Here is a 21,481-nt window from a genome sequence, read left to right as displayed (position 1 = left end):
GGGTGTGGGTTTTGGATTGGTTAGTTTACACATGAAAGGTATGTTCAAAGGTGATTTGTTTGCTCTCTCTAGGAACTAGCTAATCCTGGGAGGGGCAATCCCTCCAGGGTCAGCAAGGCCCCAAGGTGTCAAAGCATCAAGTAGAGAAACTAGGAAACCTGGTCATCACACTATGAAGTCCTGCAAAGTCATGGATGATTCTTAAATGCATGTTGCTAAGTGAAACGAATCAGTCTGAAGAGGCCGTACAATTCAATTGATATGACATTTTGGAAAAGGCAAACTATAGAGACTGTTAACAGATCAGTCAGTGGTTGGCAGAAGTTTCTGAATAGGTGAAGCACAGGGGATTTTTGCCCTGGCAGTGAAACTATTTGTTTTGTCTGACGGTCTGATACCAGAATTGTGAATACACAACACTATGCATTTGTCAAAATCCATTGACCTTTATAACACAAAGAGTAAATCTTGATGTGTGTAAACATTTAAAAATCATTTAGGATGTTGGGGAACTTCAGGATGGAATGCAGACTGTGACAAAAGAATCTAAATGTATTACAAATGTATGAAATAATTCCTTCCTTCATTGAAGGGAGTCGCAGGGGTGGGGTGGTGCTGACCTAAGTAACTGTAAGACTAAAGCAAAAGAAAGTGTATATAAGCGTTGTACTTTAGTTGATAAATTTATCTCCCATGGAAATATGGGTTAGCAATTCTGAAACCACTACGTGTTTTAGTCTGCTCAGGCTTTTATAACAAAATATCTGAGTGGCTTAAACAACAGAATGATATTTTTTCTAGAATATTATTAATATTTTACTAATAGGTTATTAGTTTTTGATTATTATTAGTTTATTAGTTCTAGAAGCTATAAGTCTAAGATCAAGGTGCCAGCAGGGTTGATTTCTGTTGAGGCCTCTCTGGCCAGCAGCTCACTGTATGCTCACATGATTTCTTCTCTGTGTGTGTGCGTGGGGATGGGGGTTGAGGGGAGATGGGGGTCTGGGATCTCTGGCATCTCTTCATCTTCTTATAAGGACACCAATCCTATTAAATGAGGGCCTCATCCTTATGACTTCGTTTAACATTAATTATCAACTTAAAGTCTCAATCTCCAAATACAGTCACACTGGCGATTAGAGTTTCAACATATGAATTTTTTTGATGAGCAGGCAAAAACATTCAGTCTACAACACTTACATGCTAGGACAGAATAATTGGGTAAACACAGGACAAATGGTAGAAGTAAGGTTTCTCATATTTGGAGTGGGAGTTTACAGAAAAGCAAGGGAAAAAAGCTAAAAATGATCCATGTGATAATAGATTGAAATTCATTAGTATGAACTCAGCTTAATATAGAAGCAGATGGTTACATATAGAAAAATTTATGAACATGTGTATATACACAGTTTGGTACACACACACATATAGTTTGCTCTGTCATCTGAGAGCCTAGAAACAATGACACTATAGAAGCATTGATTGAGTGCACCCAGTACCCAGATCTTGGTTTCTAATACCATTCTCCAATAAAAGAAACCAAGGCCTTGGGGAAATGTCTGATTCTAGGCCTGAGGCGAGAAATATACAAGATGAGCCTGCAGCCTCTTGTAGTGACAGAAAATGAGAAAGTATTCAAAACATTCACAGTGATGATGGTATGTCAAAGAAAGACAGAGACAAACTCAAAGAGCTCCTAAGGACCAAAGAGGAAACAATTTGAACAACAAAATATAGTACTGGATTGTAACACAAAGTACAAAATAAATAATCATGACCCCATACGTAGTTCAATAAAAGCTGAATAAATAAATAAATGGGGGGGGGGGAGAGATAAATCTCCCATGCAGGAGAATTCCAAATAATTTATCATTTCACCCACAAGTGAGGAGCGTAACTCTGTACATCTTAAATGTGGGCTCTGCATGGAGACTTCCTTCGCAAGAGTACAGTATGGAAAGGTGGTAAAGGACTAACTTTATAGGGGGTAAACCTGACAGACATTCCTTCAGTCAGATGATGAAGGTTAATGTCGACAGTGATAAATCATGTTGATGTATGTGTATCTTCTTGAGAAGATGTGACGAGAATGACTTTTTACCTCTATGGTCCTCCTCCCAAGAACACATAACTCCAATATATCTAGAAGAAAAATATCAGACAAATTCCTGTTGAAGAGCATTCTACCTGAGCAAATACCTGAGCGATATGCCTCAAAACGTTCAAGGTCATCAAAAACAGACTGAGAAACTGTCATAGCCAGGAGGAGACTAAGGAGAAATGACAACTAAATGTAACATTGGATCCTGTATGGGATCCTAGAACAGAAAAGTGACATTAGGTAAAAATCTAAGGAAATATTTAAAAATATGGACATTAGCTAATAATAATGTATCAGCATTGGTTCACTAATTATGACAAATATACCATACTAATGGGAGATACTAATAATAGAAGAAACTGTATGTGGGGTATCTCTAAACTATATTCACATCTTTTCTGTAAATCTAAAACTATTCTAAAGTTTATTTGATCACATCCATTCCCTATAATAAATACAACTTTCAATTTAAAGAAAAACTGAGTAATTTATCTGGGTACATAAGGGTATCAGGGTTTATATAAACTATCATATATATTTAATCTATATCTTCTACCTATTCATACAAGTGAACATTTGTCCCATTTATAATTATTGGTTCATTCTTTGTTCCAGTATTAATTCAACCAATTTATCGTGTGACTGCATGCTCAGGGTTTAGAAGGACTGTACAGACCCAGTGGTTCTCTTTGTTATTCATCTGCATCTTTAAAAATGCTCTAAGGTTTTTAGTTGATAAGAAACTAAAAAAAGAAAAAGAAAATAATAAAAGAACAACTTTCAAAGGTGATCAGAAAAAGCAATGTGTGTGTCACTGACAAAGAAAAAGCTGACTAGCTATTTTTCCAAAGCCTTCATAGGTATCCATAACCTGTTGAATTTTTAAAATTCAGTCTTGTCCTTCAGTCTAAACTTAGAAGATTTTCTATTTGTCAGTACACTGAGTGGGGCACAGAATAAGAAAAAGCTATGCAACCAGTCCAGGCTCTCAAGCAAACTGCTGTCAGGCTGTATGATCCAGCAGATATGATGGTGCTTGAAATATCTGAAGCAGATAGGCATGAAGCAAAGAGCCTTGGGCAGGATCTCTAGGTGAATTACAGTGCAGATTTCTAGGATTATGGAGCAAAGCTATGCCATCCTCTATCAGTAACTCATATTCTGAGGAACAGCTTCTGGCTTACGGCTGGACCCTGGTATAGACTGAATGCTTAATCATGGGCCAATAAGTTACCATGTGACTTGAGCTGCCCATCATTTGTTGGGGTTGTCTGACCTACAAAGCCAAAAAGTCTGCACAGTAGCATTCTATAACCAAATGAAAGTGATAGAAAAGAGGAAATTAAGCAGATTCTGAAGGCATAGATAAAAAAGGTGGCCAGATATAGCTTGTTCATGGACAGTGATTAATGGTTTAACTGGATCCTTAGGGGCTTGGAAGGAACAAAATTGAAAAATTGTCCATAAGGAGATCTTGGAAAGAGGTATGTGGAGAGAAGACCCTAAATGGGTGTAGTATAGAGATATTTGTGTCCCATGTGAATGCTCATCAATGGATGCCCTCAGCAGAGGAGGACCTTGATAATCTGGTGGATGAAACTATCCTTTTTTCTGGACATCAAGCAGCCTCTTTTCCCAACTACCACTTTCATTGCCCAGTGGACTGATAAAGTGGTTATGGAAGCATGATGTACATCATGCATGTGCTTAACGATGTGGACTTCCACTCACTGGAAAAGTTATTTTATGTGTCAATTTGACTGGCTCATTCAGTGCCCAGATATTTGGCCAGACCTTTCTGGGTGTGTCTGTGAGGGTGTGTCTGTGAGGGTACTTTTGGATGAAATTAGCATTTGAAATGGTGAACTGGGTAAAGTAGAGGGCTGTCCCCAGTGTGGGTGGGCATGATTCTATTCCTTAAGGGCATGAATAGAACAAAAAAAAAGATGAAGGAAGGAAGACTAGCCCTTCCTGCCTGATTGCAAGAGCTGAGACACCAATCTTCTCCTGTCCTCTTTGCTCCCGGTTTTCAGGCCTTCAGACTCAGACTGAATTATACCACCAGCTTTCCTGGATCTCCAGCTTGCAGATGGCAGATTCTGGAACTTCTCTGTCTCCACAATTGCACGACCATTTCCTTATAATAAATCTCTTTCCACATAGGTATACTATTGGTTCTGTTTCTCAGGAGAACTCTGACTAATACATTCACCAAGGTTGATCTGATAACAGTGCCCAACCTGCCAACACCATAGACCAATAATACCCTTGATCCTGCCAGATCTTCCCTTTCTGTTGCTCTGAGTCTTGCGTCAAGAACATGCACAGCCCATGGCAACAGGTTTCAGTTTCTTTTCCAGGTCATCCATGGGAACGGCTCCAGGTGATGAGAGACAGACATAGGTTTCAGTTTGTTCTTATGGGTTCATCCTTTCTGGTTCCAGTTTTCCTTGTTTCTCTACATGTCCAGCTCGTCTTCCTACCTCTCAGTCTGGTTGACTCATAAAGGTTTCAACATCAACCCAGACTCAGAACAGCAGCATTGTACAGACACTTCCACCAGCTCCCACCACTGAATAAGGTCAAAACCTTATACTAAATCTCTTACCCTTTATCACTCGTAGTTCTACTTCTCTGAATGAACCCTAACTGATACATTATGTCTTATTCTTCAGTCTGAAAGGAGGAAGGTAATAATCAAATACCAAAAAAAGAAAAAAAATCATATATAGAATGAACATGAATTTAACTCCTATTGTAAAATGACATTTTTTTTCATGGCCTAGAAATAAAATTTTAATCAGTTTTTTCTTAATACAGCTCTTGCTAAAACCACATGGTATGCTGGAAGTTTCCAGCCAAAAGGAGAGAGCAAGCTGGGACTAGTTTTAGGTAAAACCAGGACACATTTACTAGGAAGAAAGGATTGTCCCCATCCGGGAAAAGAACATCAGTCCAAATCAACCAAACATGAACCTTATCTGGAATAAGCATCTATTGGGCTCATTGAAGGACTGGTCCAGGATTAGGCAACAAAGGCTGCTGGTCATCTGGCAACATTGGTAACATCAGCAGATGCTTTATTTATAGATTAAGGAGGCCAGTCTTGTCTAGACATGGAGAAGAATCAAACCCTTTTGTGCCTATTAGTTGCAAGACTTCAATAGTGGCCATATCTTATTCATCTTTGCATTCTTTGCACCAGCAATGTGGTAGGTACTTAGTCATATTGTTGAATGAAAAAAGAAATGAATGATTTTCACCAGACAGGCTAGGGACAGGCAGGAATTGACAATATTAAAGACTGTTGTCATAAATACCTGCTATTGAGTAGGGTGACTTAAAATGTGTTTCTTAAATAATGTGATATCATTCTCTCTCTACATATATTTTTTCCATACACATATCTTTACATATAAAGATATATTTATAACTCTTCTATGTATAAAATTTTTAAGTTTATACAACTAATAGGTATCAGTAAGATTTCTTCTAGCTCTAGATTTCTAGACATCTAGCTCTAGATCTCTCTCTCTCTTTCTCTCTCTCTTTCTCTCTCTCTCTATATATACACACACAAACACATATATCTACATATCTACATATATATGTACACACATATACACTTATCTCTCTATATAGATATATAAATAGATAGATATAGATAGATGGTATAATTCTCTCTATATATCTATATAGACATATATAGAAAGAGATTCCAAATCATAAATGTTTAGAGCTAGAAGAGACCCTACTTATATTTATTAATTTAACCCCTCTGTAAGATAGATTAAAGGAAGTTTTATTTTTCACAGGAAATTATTACCAGCAAAATGAAATCTAAGCAAAAAATAGAAAGCAGAAAGGGAGCATAGATAATAGACATGAGGAAAATTAGATGTTCAGGTAGGACACTTTGTTTGCTCTTGGGGCACGAGCACTAAAAGTCACCTTCTGACTGCCTCACCTCCTCATTGGCAGGCCCAGCCCTGGTTAGTTTCTAAGCTTATCTAAAAACTAGAAGGACAGTATATCAGCAGTAGACACCGAAAGTAATCTCACTCACATAAAACAGTATCTAATATGTCTGGGGAGTTTGAATCATATTTGTGAATTCTTCCCTTCCTCCAGTCCCATTGTATATACACAGCCTTCCCCTAACCCTAGTCCCCACTGTGCTGGTCCAACCTTGGATATTTTGCTTTTGATTCCCTGACTCCAGCTTCCCTAGTCTTGACACCCTTGAAAGCCTCAATGTAGGCCTGGCCTTGCTCCCCAGATCTTCAGTTGCTCACCATCTCACTTCAGATGTCCCTGTCTGTCCCCTGGACTTTAATGCTAGTCCCAACCTGCTGGATTAAGCACTCTCAGATACAGATGTCTGCTGATACTATGCAGTTTGCCCACTTAGCTTTGAATTTCCTGATTGCCCCCATGGTGCCAGCTGCATTGTTTGGTCTGTTTCTTCTCTCATTGGTCTGATTATACACTCCCCAGCATGCATCCCACCTGAACATGAAGTGAAAAATGACACCAACCAGATGAATTTCAGGAGGTTATTAAACAATAAATGCCAGGGTGAATGAAATGATAACTCAGATTCACCACAGCAATTTACGTGTTCTTCTGGTGAAACAGGCGCCATCCCTTCAGGTGATTTTCAATTCAGATGTTGCTGCTTTACACTCTCACCTTTACAACTAACATTCTGGAAGAGACCTGGGTTTATCCTTTTACCACCAAATTTATACTGTACCAGGGTTCCAAAGACATCTGCAAACATAATCATCTTGATCTATCCTCCATGAGAAACTATTTTCAAATAGCCTAATACCCACACATGAATTCTATTACAAGACTATTGCAATTGGCTTTCTCATTGTGCCTCAGGAAGAGACAGACTAGGTTAATTTAACATGCCCAAGAGAAGAAAAAGAAGTAGGGGAGGGAGGAAGGAAAAAGGAGCAACTAGTTCATAGTCTGACAATAGGCAAAATCACCTGAGGGTTTCCCTGGTGGCGCAGTGGTTGGGAGTCCGCCTGCCGATGCTGGGGACGCGGGTTTGTGCCCCGGCCCGGGAGGATCCCGCATGCCGCGGAGCGGCTGGGCCCGTGAGCCGTGGCCGCTGGGCCTGCGCGTCCGGAGCCTGTGCTCCACGGCGGGAGGAGCCACAATCGTGAGAGGCCCGCCTACCGCAAATCACCTGAAACCAATCCTAAAATTTTATGGTGATCCTTTGCTTCTTAGTCAACATGTGTTTTAGATGATGAGTAATTAAATAAATCTCATGAATAAATCTCATGCCACAAAGGTACTAAAAATGACAATCAGTCCTCTAGAGTTAAGAAGGATTGGAAATTTTTTTCCAACTACCCAAAAGTAGATTATTAAAATTTATATTTGAAAAATGCTACTTCCAAAACATATTTAGATCAAATTCAAGGAAAAGTAAAATAATGATTTACTCCATAATATCAAAAAAGAAAGAAGAAAATTGGTAGCTCAAGAAAGAAAATAGCACCATGGTTTTCTCTGTTAGTAAATTGCAAATAATTAGTAAAGGGTCAAGACAGGAGTATCTTGTTACACTGTGTAATAAAGACGTAGAATAGTAAAACGAATGTATTTACTAGTAAGTCATTACAGGGCTTGCTAATTGCTCTATTAGGGTCCTGAGCATTTCACATATACCCCTAACACTACAGAAAAAAAGTACAGTTAATAATTTGCATGTCTATATTCCCAACCAGAAACTAACGTTCACAAAAGTAGAAAACACATACTAATAATCATCCTTATAGTCTCATTACTTAGCACACAGTATACCAAATAACAAGTACCTAGCACATCTTGATGGACTAAATGAAGTGTTTAGTTGATATAGTATCTGAAATGTCTCATAATAGGTAACCACAGAAGCTTTCGAACTTGCTCGGAATTGTTCTAATTTCCCACTTGGGGTGCAGACCCTTCCCCTCCTTTTCCTTCTAAGTCATATCTAGGCTAAAATAACCTAAGGGGTGCAGAAATGAGGGCCAAGAGCATCAGAACTATGAACAACGGAAGAGTATAGGCCACATGTACAACTACCAGAGAAGTCTTACCAGATATAGTACACATGGCATCAGACTAAAACCAAGAGCTCAGTGACAACTTTGTTCTGTCATCTAGCTAAGGACATCTTGATATTTACCTGCCTAGACTTTCTAATTGCTTCCATCCCTGGGTGCAACCCCACATTAAAATGTCAAATGGCTTGTTTTCTTGTCTCTCTCTTAGTGTTCTACTCACTGCCACTCTTTTATTTTAATCTTGAAATATAATAAGGTCTAAGCTGTGCCAGAACCCTCTCAACCTCCCTCCTTCTCAGCCTTAAGCTAGGATTTGACAGAAAAATACTCCTTTAGAAAACCAGGGAGAATAGAGCAGGAAATGTCTCTTAATCAAAATCCATTAATATGAATAGGAAATGGTAAGTATCAAGAGCAGTTTTAGCAGAATAAGTTTAAATATGTGCTTGTGGGAAAAAATGAAAAGTAAAAACAAGGCAGAAAATTTTCCTCTTACATTTACAAGTTTTTATAAGTTCAGAGGAAATAATGCTGAAAGATTCAGAAACTTTATATTAATAAATGCCATAATGAATGATGACTTTCAAAGTCTCAACTCACAAGTAAAATGTACATAAAGAACTAAAATGAGTAAAACATATTTTTTAAAGTTAGAATTTATCCCCTTGGAATCCTGGTACAAAGACAATATGAATAGCATTGAGACTTTGTAAGTATAATAGAAAGTACTTAAGGAAGTGACTTCTGCTCCCAGTTATGACAGAGTAATAGAGACCAGATTTATATACCTGTCTAAAAAAAGTCAAAATATATAAATATAAACTGCTATAAATAACAGCTTTCAGACATTGGACAACAGATAAAATCATGACAATGATTTTCTAAGACTCAAACTACTAAACCAAACTAAGAGTCCTATGATTACGCCAGATTACTGCCTGGAGCGAGTTTTACTATCTGGCCCTTGAGAGGAAAATGTTCGCCAACTCTAGAGTAGAGACCGCAAAAGTGTATTGTTTCACTAGTTGGGACAAATTAACCGTACACAAAAAGCTGCTCTTAATCCACATAACTAAGGTAAAAACAAACTTCTAAGTAATGTACCTATGTCCCAGAATATAGACCAAATAAATATATTTAAAAAGTAAAAGAAAATCTAAAACCCAAGAACATAAAAGTAACAATAATTGAAATACAGTTATACTTTATCAGTCATGAAAAGCAGCAGAAAAATATAACTAATAATAAGTAGAAAAAGTCAATCAACAGGGACAGACTCAGAAAGAACACAAATGATAAATTAGTGAATAAAGATGTTAAAATAGTTACTGTAAATATAACTCAATATGTTCAAGAAGATGGAGGAAAGCATGAGCATTATAAAAAGATTGATGGAAGATTTTAAGACATGAATTTAACTTCTGGGAATAAAAATATAAAGTTTAACATAAAAGCACCCTGACATGATATTATGAAGAAGAAAAAAAACTTAGAACTTAGAAACATAGCAAGAGAAGTTATCCAAAATAAAACACAGAGAAAAAAGACTGAAAAATAAACAGAGTAACAATGAGCTATGGGCAGTATCAAGCAGTGTAACAAATACATGATTGGAATCTTAGAAGAAAAGGAGCAAGAAGTGAGACAAAAAATTTTTGGAAGAAATAATTGCTAAAATTCTCAAAAATTTGAAGGAAACTATAATCCCACAGAACTAAGAAGCTCAAACAACCCCAGCAGAATAAACATGAAGAAAATCACAAGAAGACACATCATAACCCAATTATTGCCAAACAACAATAAAGTAAAATTGTTAAAAACAGTCATGGAAAAAAGACACAGTACACACAAAACCACAAAGGTAAAAATGATGATAAACTCCTAAGCAAAAACAGCACAAGCCAGAATGCAGTGAAGCAACAGTGTTGAAGTACTAGAAAACAAAGTCAACCTGTAATTCTATAGCCAGCAATATCTCTTACTATCTTATAATATGCATGGAGCAGTATACTATTATTAAAATGAAGATTGTTATAAATTAAAAATTATATGTATATGTAAATGCTAGACAAAAAAGGCAACAAGGAAATAAAAATCAAGTTATGAAAAATATTTAATTGATCTAAAAGAAAGGAGAAAAACAAAGGACTTACATATGGGAAAAAATAAATAACAAGATGGTAGATTTAAAGCCATGCATATAAACAATTACATTGGATTAAAGTTTTACTGAGCTCTGCCCACCAGAGCAACAGCCAGCTCTACCCACTACCAGGCCCTCCCATCAGGAAACTTCCACAAGCCTCTTAGACAGCCTCATCCACCAGAGGGCAGACAACAGAAGTAAGAAGAACTACAATCCTGCAGCCTGTGGAAAACAACATTCACAGAAAGATAGACAAGATGAAAAGGCAGAGGGCTATGTACCAGATGAAGGAACAAGATAAAACCCCAGAAAAACAACTAAAAGAAATGGAGATAGGCAATCTTCCAGAAAAAGAATTCAGAATAATGATAGTGAAGATGATACAGGACCTTGGAAAAAGAAAGGAGGCAAAGATCGAGAAGATGCAAAAACTGTTTAACAAAGATCTAGAAGAATTAAAGAACAAACAAACAGAGATGAACAATACAATAACTGAAATGAAAAATACACTAGAAGGAATCAATAGCAGAATAACTGAGGCAGAAGAACTGATAAGTGATCTGGAAGAGAGAATGGTGGAATTCACTGCTGCAGAACAGAATAAAGAAAAAAGAATGAAAAGAAATGAAGACAGCCTAAGACACCTCTGGGGCAATATTAAACTCAACAACATTCTCATTATAGGGGTCCCAGAAGGATAAGAGAGAGAGAAAGGACTCGAGAAAATATTTGAAGAGATTATAGTCGAAAACTTCCCTAACATGGGAAAGGAAAGAGCCACCCAAGTCCAGGAAGCACAGAGAGTCCCATACAGGATAAACCCAAGGAGAAACACGCCGAGACACATAGTAATCAAATTGGCAAAAATTAAAGACAAAGAAAAATTATTAAAAGCAGCAAGGGAAAAATGACAAATAACATACAAGGGAACTCCCGTAAGCTTAACAGCTGATTTCTCAGCAGAAACTCTACAAGCCAGAAGGGAGTGGCATAATATACTTAAAGTGATGAAAGGGAAGAACCTACAACCAAGATTACTCTACCCAGCAAGGATCTCATTCAGATTCGATGGAGAAATCAAAAGCTGTACAGACAAGCAAAAGCTAAGAGAATTCAGCACCACCAAACCAGCTCTGCAACAAATGCTAAAGAAAATTCTCTAAGTGGGAAACACAAGAGAGGAAAAGGACCTACAGAAACAAAACCCCCCAAATTAAGAAAATGGTAATATGAACATACATATCGATAATGACCTTAAATGTGAATGGATTAAATGCTCCAACCAAAAGACACAGGCTTGCTGAATGGATACAAAAACGAGACCCATATATTTGCTGTCTACAAGAGACCCACTTCAGACCTAGGAACACATACAGACTGAAAGTGAAGGGATGGAAAAAGATATTCCATGCAAATGGAAATCAAAAGAGAGCTGGAGCAACAATACTCATATCAGATAAAATAGACTTAAAAATAAAGAATGTTACAAGAGACAAGGAAGGACACTACATAATGATCAAGGGATCAATCCAAGAAGAAGATATAACAATTATAAATATATATGCACCCAACATAGGAGCACCTCAATACATAAGGCAACTGATAACAGCTATAAAAGAGGAAATCGACAGTAACACAATAATAGTGGGGGACTTTAACACCTCACTTACACCAATGGACAGATCACCCAAACAGAAAATTAATACGGAATCACAAGCTTTAAATGACACAAGAGACCAGATAGATTTAATTGATATTTATAGGACTCCATCGAAAAACAGCAGATTACACTTTCTTTTCAAGTGCACAGGGAACATTCCCCAGGATAGATCACATCTTGGGTCACAAATGAAGCCTCCGTAAATTTAAGAAAATTGAAATCATATGAAGCATCTTTTCTGACCACATTGCTATGAGATTAGAAATGAATTACAGGGAAAATAACGTAAAAAACACAAACACATGGAGGCTAAACAATACATTACTAAATAACCAAGAGATCACTGAAGAAATCAAAGAGGAAACCAAAAAATACCTAGAGACAAATGACAATGAAAACACGACGATCCAAAACCCATGGGACGCAGCAAAAGCAGTTCTAAGAGGGAAGTTTAGAGCTATAGAAGCCTACCTCAAGAAACAAGAAAAATCTCAAAAAAACAATCTAACCTTACACCTAAAGGAACTAGAGAAAGAAGAACAATCAAAATCCAAAGTTAGCAGAAGGAAAGAAATCATAAAGATCAGAGCAGAAATAAGTGAAATAGAAACAAAGAAAACAATAGCAAAGATCAATAAAACTAAAAGCTGGTTCTTTGAGAAGATAAACGAAATTGATAAACCATTTGCTACACTCATCAAGAAAAAGAGGGAGAGGACTCAAATTAATAAAATCAGAAATGAAAAAGGAGAAGTTACAACAAACACCGCAGAAACACAAAGTATCCTAAGAGACTACTATAAGCAACTCTATGCCAATAAAATGGACAACCTGGAAGAAATGGACAAATTCTTAGAAAGGTATAACCTTCCAAGACTGAACCAGGAAGAAATAGAAAATATGAACAGACCAATCACAAGTAATGAAATTGAAACTGTGATGAAAAATCTTCCAACAAACAAAAGCCCAGGACCAGATGGCTTCACAGTTGAATTCTATCCAACATTTAGAGAAGAGCCAACACCCATCCTTCTCAAACTCTTCCAAAAAACTGAAGAGGAAGGAAAACACCCAAACTTGTTCTATGAGGCCACCAACACCCTGATACCAAAACCACACAAAGATACTACAAAAACAGAAAATTACAGACTAATATATCACTGACGAATATAGATGCAAAAATCCTCAACAAAATGCTAGCAAATAGAATCCAACAACACATTAAAAGGATTATACACCATGATCAAGTGGGATTTATTCCAGGGATGAAAGGATTCTTCAATATATGTAAATCAATCAATGTGATACACCCTATTAACAAATTGAAGAATGAAAACCATATGACCATCTCAATAGATGCAGAAAAAGCTTTTGACAAAATTCAACACCCATTTATGATAAAAACTCTCCAGAAAGTGGGTATAGAGGGAACCTACCTCAACATAATAAAGGCCATATATGACAAACCCACAGAAACATCATTCTCAATGGTGAAAAACTGAAACCATTTCCTCTAAGATCAGGAACGAGACAAGGATGCCCACTCTCAACAGTATTATTCAACATAGTTTTGGAAGTCCTAGCCACGGCAATCAGAGAAGAAAAAGAAATAAAAGGAATCCAAATTGGAAAAGAAGAAGTAAAATTGTCACTGTTTGCAGATGATATGATACTACACATAGAGAATCCTAAAGATGCCACCAGAAAATTACTTGAGCTAATCAATGAATTTGATAAAGTTGCAGGATACAAAATTAATGCACAGAACTCTCTTGCATTCCTATACACTAATAATGACAAATCTGAAAGAGAAATTAAGGAAACACTCCCACTTAGCATTGCAACAAAAAGAATAAAATACCTAGGAATAAACCTACCTAGGGAGACAAAAGACCTGTATGCAGAAAACTGTAAGACACTGATGAAAGAATTTAAAGATGATACCAACAGATGGAGAGATATACCATGTTCTTGGATTGGAAGAATCAATATTGTGAAAATGACTATACTACTCCAAGCAATCTACAGATTCAATGCAATCCCTATCAAATTACCAATGGCATTTTTTACAGGACTAGAACAAAAAAATCTTAAAATTTGTATGGAGACACAAAACACCCTGAATAGCCAAAGCAGTATTGAGGGGAAAAAAATGGAGCTGGAGGAATAAGACTTCCTGGCTTCAAACTATACTACAAAGCTATAGTAATCAAGACATTATGGTACTGGCACAAAAACAGAAATACAGATCAATGGAACAGGATAGAAAGCCCAGAGGTAAACCCACGCACCTATGGTCAACTAATCTATGGCAAGGATATACAATGCAGAAAAGGCAGTCTCTTCAATAAGTGGTGCTGGGAAAACTGGACAGCTATATGTGAAAGAATGAAATTAGAGCACTCCCTAACACCACACACAAAAATAATCCCAAAATGGATTAGAGACCTAAATGTAAGACCAGACACTATAAAACTCTTAGAGGAAAACATAGGAAGAACACTCTTTGACATAAATCACAGCAAGATCTTTTTTGATCCACCTCCTAGAGTAATGGAAAGAAAAACAAAAATAAACAAATGGGACCTAATGAAATTTAAAAGCTTTTGCACAGCGAAGGAATCCATAAACAAGACGAAAAGACAAGCCTCAGAATAGGAGAAAACATTTGCAAATGAATCATTGGACAAAGGATTAATCTCCAAAATATATAAACAGCTCATGCAGCCCAATATTAAAAAATCAAACAACCCAATCCAAAAGTGGGCAGAAGACCTAAATAGACATTTCTCCAGAGAAGACATACAGAAGCACATGAAAATCTGCTCAACATCACTAATTATTAGAGAAATGCAAATCGAAATTACAATGTGGTATCACCTCACACCAGTTAGCATGGGCATCAATAGAAAATCTACAAACAACAAATGCTGGAGAGAGTGTGGAGAACAGGGAACCCTCTTGCACTCTTGGTGGGAATGTAAATTGATACAGCCACTATGGAGAACAGTATGGAGATTCCTTAAAAAACTACAAATAGAACTACCATATGACCCAGCAATCCCACTACTGGGCATATACCCTGAGAAAAACATAATTCAAAAGGACACATGCACCGCAATATTCATTGCAGCACTATTTACAATAGCCAGGTCATGGAATCAACCTAAATGCCCATTGACAGACGAATGGATAAAGAAGATGTGGCACATATATACAATGGAATATTACTCAGCCACAGAAAGGAATGAAATTGGGTCATTTGTAGAGACGTGGATGGATCTAGAGACTGTGATACAGAGTGAAGTAAGTCAGAAAGAGAAAAACAAATATCATATATTAACACATATATGTGGAACCTAGAAAATGGTACAGATGATCCAGTTTGCAGGACAGAAATTGAGACACAATGTAGAGAACAAACTTATGGACACAAAGGGGAGAAAGCAGCGGGGGGTGGGGGGGGTGATTAATTGGGCGATTGGTATTGACATGTATACACTGATGTGAATAAAATGGATGACCAATAAGAAAATAAATAAATAAATAAACTTTTTTTTAAATTACATTAAATGCGAATTATACAAGTATACCAATTGAAAGGCAGAGTTATACAGATTAGATGAAAAAGGACAGTCAAACTGCATTCTATCTGTGAGAAGTTAACATTAAATATAAAGGCATATGTAGGTTAAAAATATAAAAATTATACCATGCATGTACACTCACACTCACACATACATACACACAAATAGTAGTAGCTACATTAATATCACACTAAGTAGGTACAGAACAACCAAAAAATATTACCAGTGACAGAGATGGTCACTGCATAATGATAAAGGAACCATTTAGTTAATAAAGAAGAAATAAGCACCCTAAAAATGTACTCACTTATTAACATGGCTTTAAATATATCAAATAAAAACAGTAAGTACTAAAAGGAAAAAAATTAATCCACAATTATTGCTGGAGATTTCAAATTCCTCTGTCAATAACTGATAGAAAGGAAGTGAGTGAAAAGTCAGGAAAGTTATAGAAAAGTTGAATAATACTATCAAGCAACTTGACTTGATGTTTAGAGACCATTCCACACCACCACGACCAGAAGAATGCATATTCTTTTATGGAATATGGAATTTTTCTAAGATAAAACATATTCTTGTCTACAAAACAAGTCTCCATAAAGTAAATAAGTCTCAATAAATGCAAAATTTTATCATTAAAATTTTACAAATATAATTGGACACAATAGAGTTAAATCAGAATTCACAACAAAAAGAAATCTGAAAAATATTCATGTATTTGGAAATCTAACACCCAATTTCTAAAGGAAATTGGGTCAAGGAATTACCACAAGGGAAATTAGAAAATATTGTGAACTAATGAAAAGGAACACAATACATCAAAATCTGTCAGATCAAGGTAAAGCAATGTTTAGAGAGAATAGGTGACATTAAATGCTTATGTTAGAAAAACTGAATAGATTAAAATCAATGACCTAGGCAATTAATCTTTGTTAAAGGAGGCAAGAATATACAATGGAGAAAAGATACTCTCTTCAATAAGTGGTGCTGGGAGAACTGGACAGCTACACGTAAAAGAATGAAATTAGAACATTTGCTAACACTATATACAAAAATAAACTCAAAATGGATTAAAGACCTAAATATAAGACCAGATACTATATAATTCCTAGGGGAAAACATAGGCAGAACACTCTTTGATATAAATCACAACAATATTTTTTTTGATCTGCCTCCTAAAGTAAAGGAAATAAAAGCAAAAATAAACAAATGGGACATAATTAAACTTAAAAGCTTTTGCACCGCAAAGGAAACCACTGACAAAATGAAAAGGCGACCTACTGAATGGGAGAAAATACTTGTAAATGATGTGACCTATAAGGGATTAATATCCAATGTGTATGAACGGCTTAAACAACTCAACAACAAAATAAACCAAACCACCCGATTAAAAAAGGGGCAGCAGAACTGAATAGACATTTTTCCAAAGAGAACATGCAAATGACCAACAGGCACATGAAAAGATGCTCAATATCGCTAATTATCAGGGAAATGTAAATCAAAACCACAATGAGATATCACCTCACACTTGTGAGAATGGCTATCATCAAAAAGAACACAAATAACAAACGTTGGCGAGGATGTGGAGAAAAGGGAACCCTTGTACACTGTTGGTGGGAATATAAATTGGTACGGCCTCTGTCGAAAACAGTACGGAGGTTTCTCAAAGCTAAAAATAGAACTACCATATAATCTAGCTATCTCGCTTCTGGGTATATAGCTGAAGGAAATGAAATCCCTCTCTCAAAGAGATATCTGAACCCTCACGTTTGATGTAGTATTATTCAAAATATCCAAGACAGGAAAGCAATCTAAGTGTCCACGGATGGAAGAATGGATGAAGATAATGTGACATGCACAATGGAATATTACTCAGCCATGAGAAAGAAGGAAACCTGCCACTTGCAACAACATGCATGAATCTTGAGGACATTACGTTAAGTAAAATAAGTCAAATAGAGAAATACAAATACTGAATGAGTTCACTTATATGTAGAATCTAAAAAAGCCAAACTCATGGAAACAGTGAGTAGATTGGTGGTTGCCAAAGGCTGGGGCATCAGAAAAATAAAGGCATGCTAGTCAAAGGGTACAAAATTCGAGTTATAAGGTGAATAAATTCTGGGGATCTAAGGTACTGCATGTGAATATAGTTAAAAACATTGTTTTGTATACTTGTAAGCTGCTAAGAGGGTAGATCTTAAGTCTTCTCACCACACACACACGCACACACACACACGTGCACGCACACACACACAAAGGTAATCATGTGTGGTGATGGATATATTAACTAATCTAATTGTCATAATCATTTCATAGTATACATGTGTATCAAATAATCACATTGTATACCTTAAACTTTCATCATGTTATGTGTCAATGGCATCTCAATAAAGCTGGGCAAATAAAGAATGACCAAAACTGAAATTCATAAAATAGAATTGAAGTTTTAACAGAGTTTACTGAAAACTCTAAACCCATATTCTGTCAATGAGTCTGGATGACACAAAAAATCTCCACTGGGCACTTGCACATGAAGATCTTTGGAACGTCTGCCTAAAGATTTCCACTCCATGGTTATCACTCAATTCTTCATTCCTTTAGAAAGTGGGCAGAGAAGGTGGGTGGGAGAGAGTGGTACAAGATCTTTTAAAAGAAAGCTTGAAAAACACTAATTTTAAGTCCCCAAACCTTTCACAAACAAGCCTCCTTTCAGGTCCAGGAGTATTTTAAAAACTTCAGCCTCAGCAGCAAGAGAAATTTAAGACTTTGTTGTGTTCCTAATATACTGGATAGTTTCCATAATCAGTGGAAGATTTTTCTTCTCCATGCATGTTGGTTCATTGCATCTAATTAGATTTCTGCTTTCTAATTCTTACCTGGCACTGAAGGTTCCTGCTGGGCCTGGAGATCTATCTGCATCTCCAGCTGGGTTGAATATTGCTTGGACTCCCTACCACGCTGTCTCATCAGTGCCTTTCTCTAGAAGGCTGGTACTTGCTTCCTAACATTTTAGCTTTTCCCTGATGCTGCTGCAAGCATTCTAAGTACCTGGAAACCAATGGTGCCACATACCCAATTAAAAGTATTACTAGTACCATAAATGTCTTTTTGTCTTATATCCCATGTTAGATGATGCCACATCTAAGTCCAGTAGACTTAGATGTCTACTCAAGACGGAATAAAACCACACATTTGTCATGATTCTTTGTTGACTATATTGGACAAAGATAGATAACCTTTGGAGACAAGTCCTGTATCCTTATAAATGTTTCCACCGCTTCCCTACCTAATCACTCTTTTCTTTTCCTCCCACTAGTCAATATCAAGCAAACAGAATAGTTTGAGGTTGAGATTATTTACACATGGAAAGCTCTATTAAACTCTTCTTTCCCTGATCCCAGATGTTCATCAACTGCCTTCTAACCTGATTGTAGTTTCATACGTATGACTGTGATGGAAAAAATGTTTTCTGGCTCTAAAGTAGTCTTTTAGCTTCCTGGTTTAAAAAAAAAAAATTCTTTCACAGAGGGTTCTGGATACTGTAATAGGTTGAATATAATGGTTTCACAGTTTAGAAATTATAGAGCCAAGTTTTGCAATTCGGAGTCCCTTTCTAAAGATCTCACCTACACTGTGTGTGACCCTTTACTTCACCACACAAGTCTGGCTCATTATCCCAATCTTGAGGGAACCATTTTCCTAAGCAGGGGGAAAGTACAGTCCAATGATAAAGACATATTAGTGTACTGATTAAGTTCCTTTGCCACTCACTATAAGACACCCCAAATTATTGCCTGAAGGCAAAAAACTTCTGATAGACCTTAAGAACAGAGCCACTAGTGTTCCAAATTTTCCATTGCGTTCTTTTCTCATTATATGGGTAACTTTACATATTGCAGTATAGTTTTTTTGCACAGAGGTGCATATTATAATCTAGGGACTTTCATTCATCAACACAATGCTAGGCATCCTGCCAAAATGATTCTCTGCTCAAAGAAATACTGTCTGATTGATCACCAACAGGGAGAAAAAAAAAATCTACCTAGGGAAAAAAAAATATTTTGACATTTGTGACACTCAGTCCCCTGACAGCATGATGAAGAAGTAGGCAAATGGGTGGAAAAACTTCAAGACTACAGTAGTCTCTCTGTCCTCCAAATGTTGTGATTCTGCTCTGTAAGTTTTGACAATTCTATAAGGGAACAGGCACATAGATATTGGCCATAGACTAACCAAAACCTTTGCTTGCTGCATAGATTTATTCTAAGGACAACCGAGATTCATCTTCTCCATACTCAATTTTTTCGGGGGTGGACAGAGAATATAAGGGTGAGCTCCAAATTCTTGAACTCATCCCCAGCCTATGTTAATATTAACTATAGTCAATCAGATGACCTCATCATTGAGTTCAAACGCTAGCTTTTACTAAACCAAACATTTAGGGAGATGGGCACTCTCCCAGGGCCAACACATGTAAAGTGTTTGATCCCAGGGCTAAGGCTAGCATAGCAACAGCTCACAGAGCAAAAATGTTCTCTGGCATGGTGTTAAGGAAAAACTACTTCCAGCCATCAGATAGTGGCTAAGCAGGATTTCTTTCTTTTTTCCTTTCTTTTCGTTTTTTTTTTCCCCAGTTCTAAGAATTCTGGCTAAGACAGTGATGTGACAGTGCTCATATCTAAAATGATCATAGTAAAAAGGAAATTGCTGTTTCACCATAGTTTCTCGTGTTTTTTTTTTTTGTGGTACACGGGCCTTTCACTGTTGTGGCCTCTCCTGTTGCGGAGCACAGGCTCTGGACGCGCAGGCTCAGTGGCCATGGCTCACGGGCCCAGCCGCTCCACGGCATGTGGGATCTTCCCAGACCGGGGCACGAACCTGTGTCCCCAGCATCGGCAGGCGGACTCTCAACCACTGCGCCACCAGGGAAGCCCAGTTTCTCCTGTTTTTAACATTGCACTTTCTGTATGAAACCAAGAATCATGTTGCAAATTGTGCTTTTCAACGTGAAAAAATGGGACAACAGCATCACCTATAGTTGTTCTGAGGATCAAATGAAGTAAAATATACATAAATATTTCTGCCACTGCATCTAATGTAAACTCCCTTTTGTTTCAAATTAGGAGTTAGATACAATTCCTTTCAACGAATGTAGTATTCTTGCCTGATTTCACTCGCTGCTGTTGCCCCAGCTTCTCAGTGCTCTGTCTGCTGACCTTCCACCATACTTAGCCTCTCCCTGGTCCTTAGAGTATCTTCAAGCTCCCCCTGCAGGCTCAGTTCATCTAATTAGGCTTTAGTCTTAGCCTCCATTGCAAGTCTCTATTCCAATTCCTTTCTATTCATCCCTTTCCTATTTGAGTAGTATGCTCATTTCATGTCCCTACAAGGATCTGCTCCTATCACCTTGTGAATTTGAGTACTACCTCACTCTCAATGCCAACCTCGTGTCTAAGACCTAGCTATCTATGGACTTACACCTTCTCCTTTGGTCCATTTTACATTGTTTTTATAAAAATTAAAGAGGAGAAATAGCCACCTTAAAGAGTTCTGATACTTGATGCTGGCCCCAGACCAAGGAGGAGCACTTCTCTTCATACCCTTCTTCAGCCTCATTGATCTGCCCCTAGTGACTGAGGCCTGAAGCCAAGGAGAAAAGAGGGTAGATTTGGGACTGGATAGGAGTGGTGATAGAGGGGAACAGATGGCTTAAGACACTCTGGAGTCCATTGAGGAAGGGAATTCCACAGATGAGAGGCTTCATTTCTGGAGAGAAAGGTGACCTGTTGATAAGGTATAGATGGGAGGTGCTAATGGGTTAAAGGAACACTATCAATTCCCCATTAAACAAAACAGAGACTGTCTTATACTGTTGCTTAAATTAAGTGAAACAAGATGAATAAAACTCTTAGC

Source organism: Leucopleurus acutus, assembly GCF_964270905.1.
Source record: "Leucopleurus acutus genome assembly, chromosome: 7".
In the NCBI taxonomy this organism is placed as follows: Eukaryota; Metazoa; Chordata; class Mammalia; order Artiodactyla; family Delphinidae; genus Leucopleurus; species Leucopleurus acutus.
The sequence above is the reverse complement of the archived record's forward strand: the minus strand, read 5'-3'. Positions refer to the sequence as shown.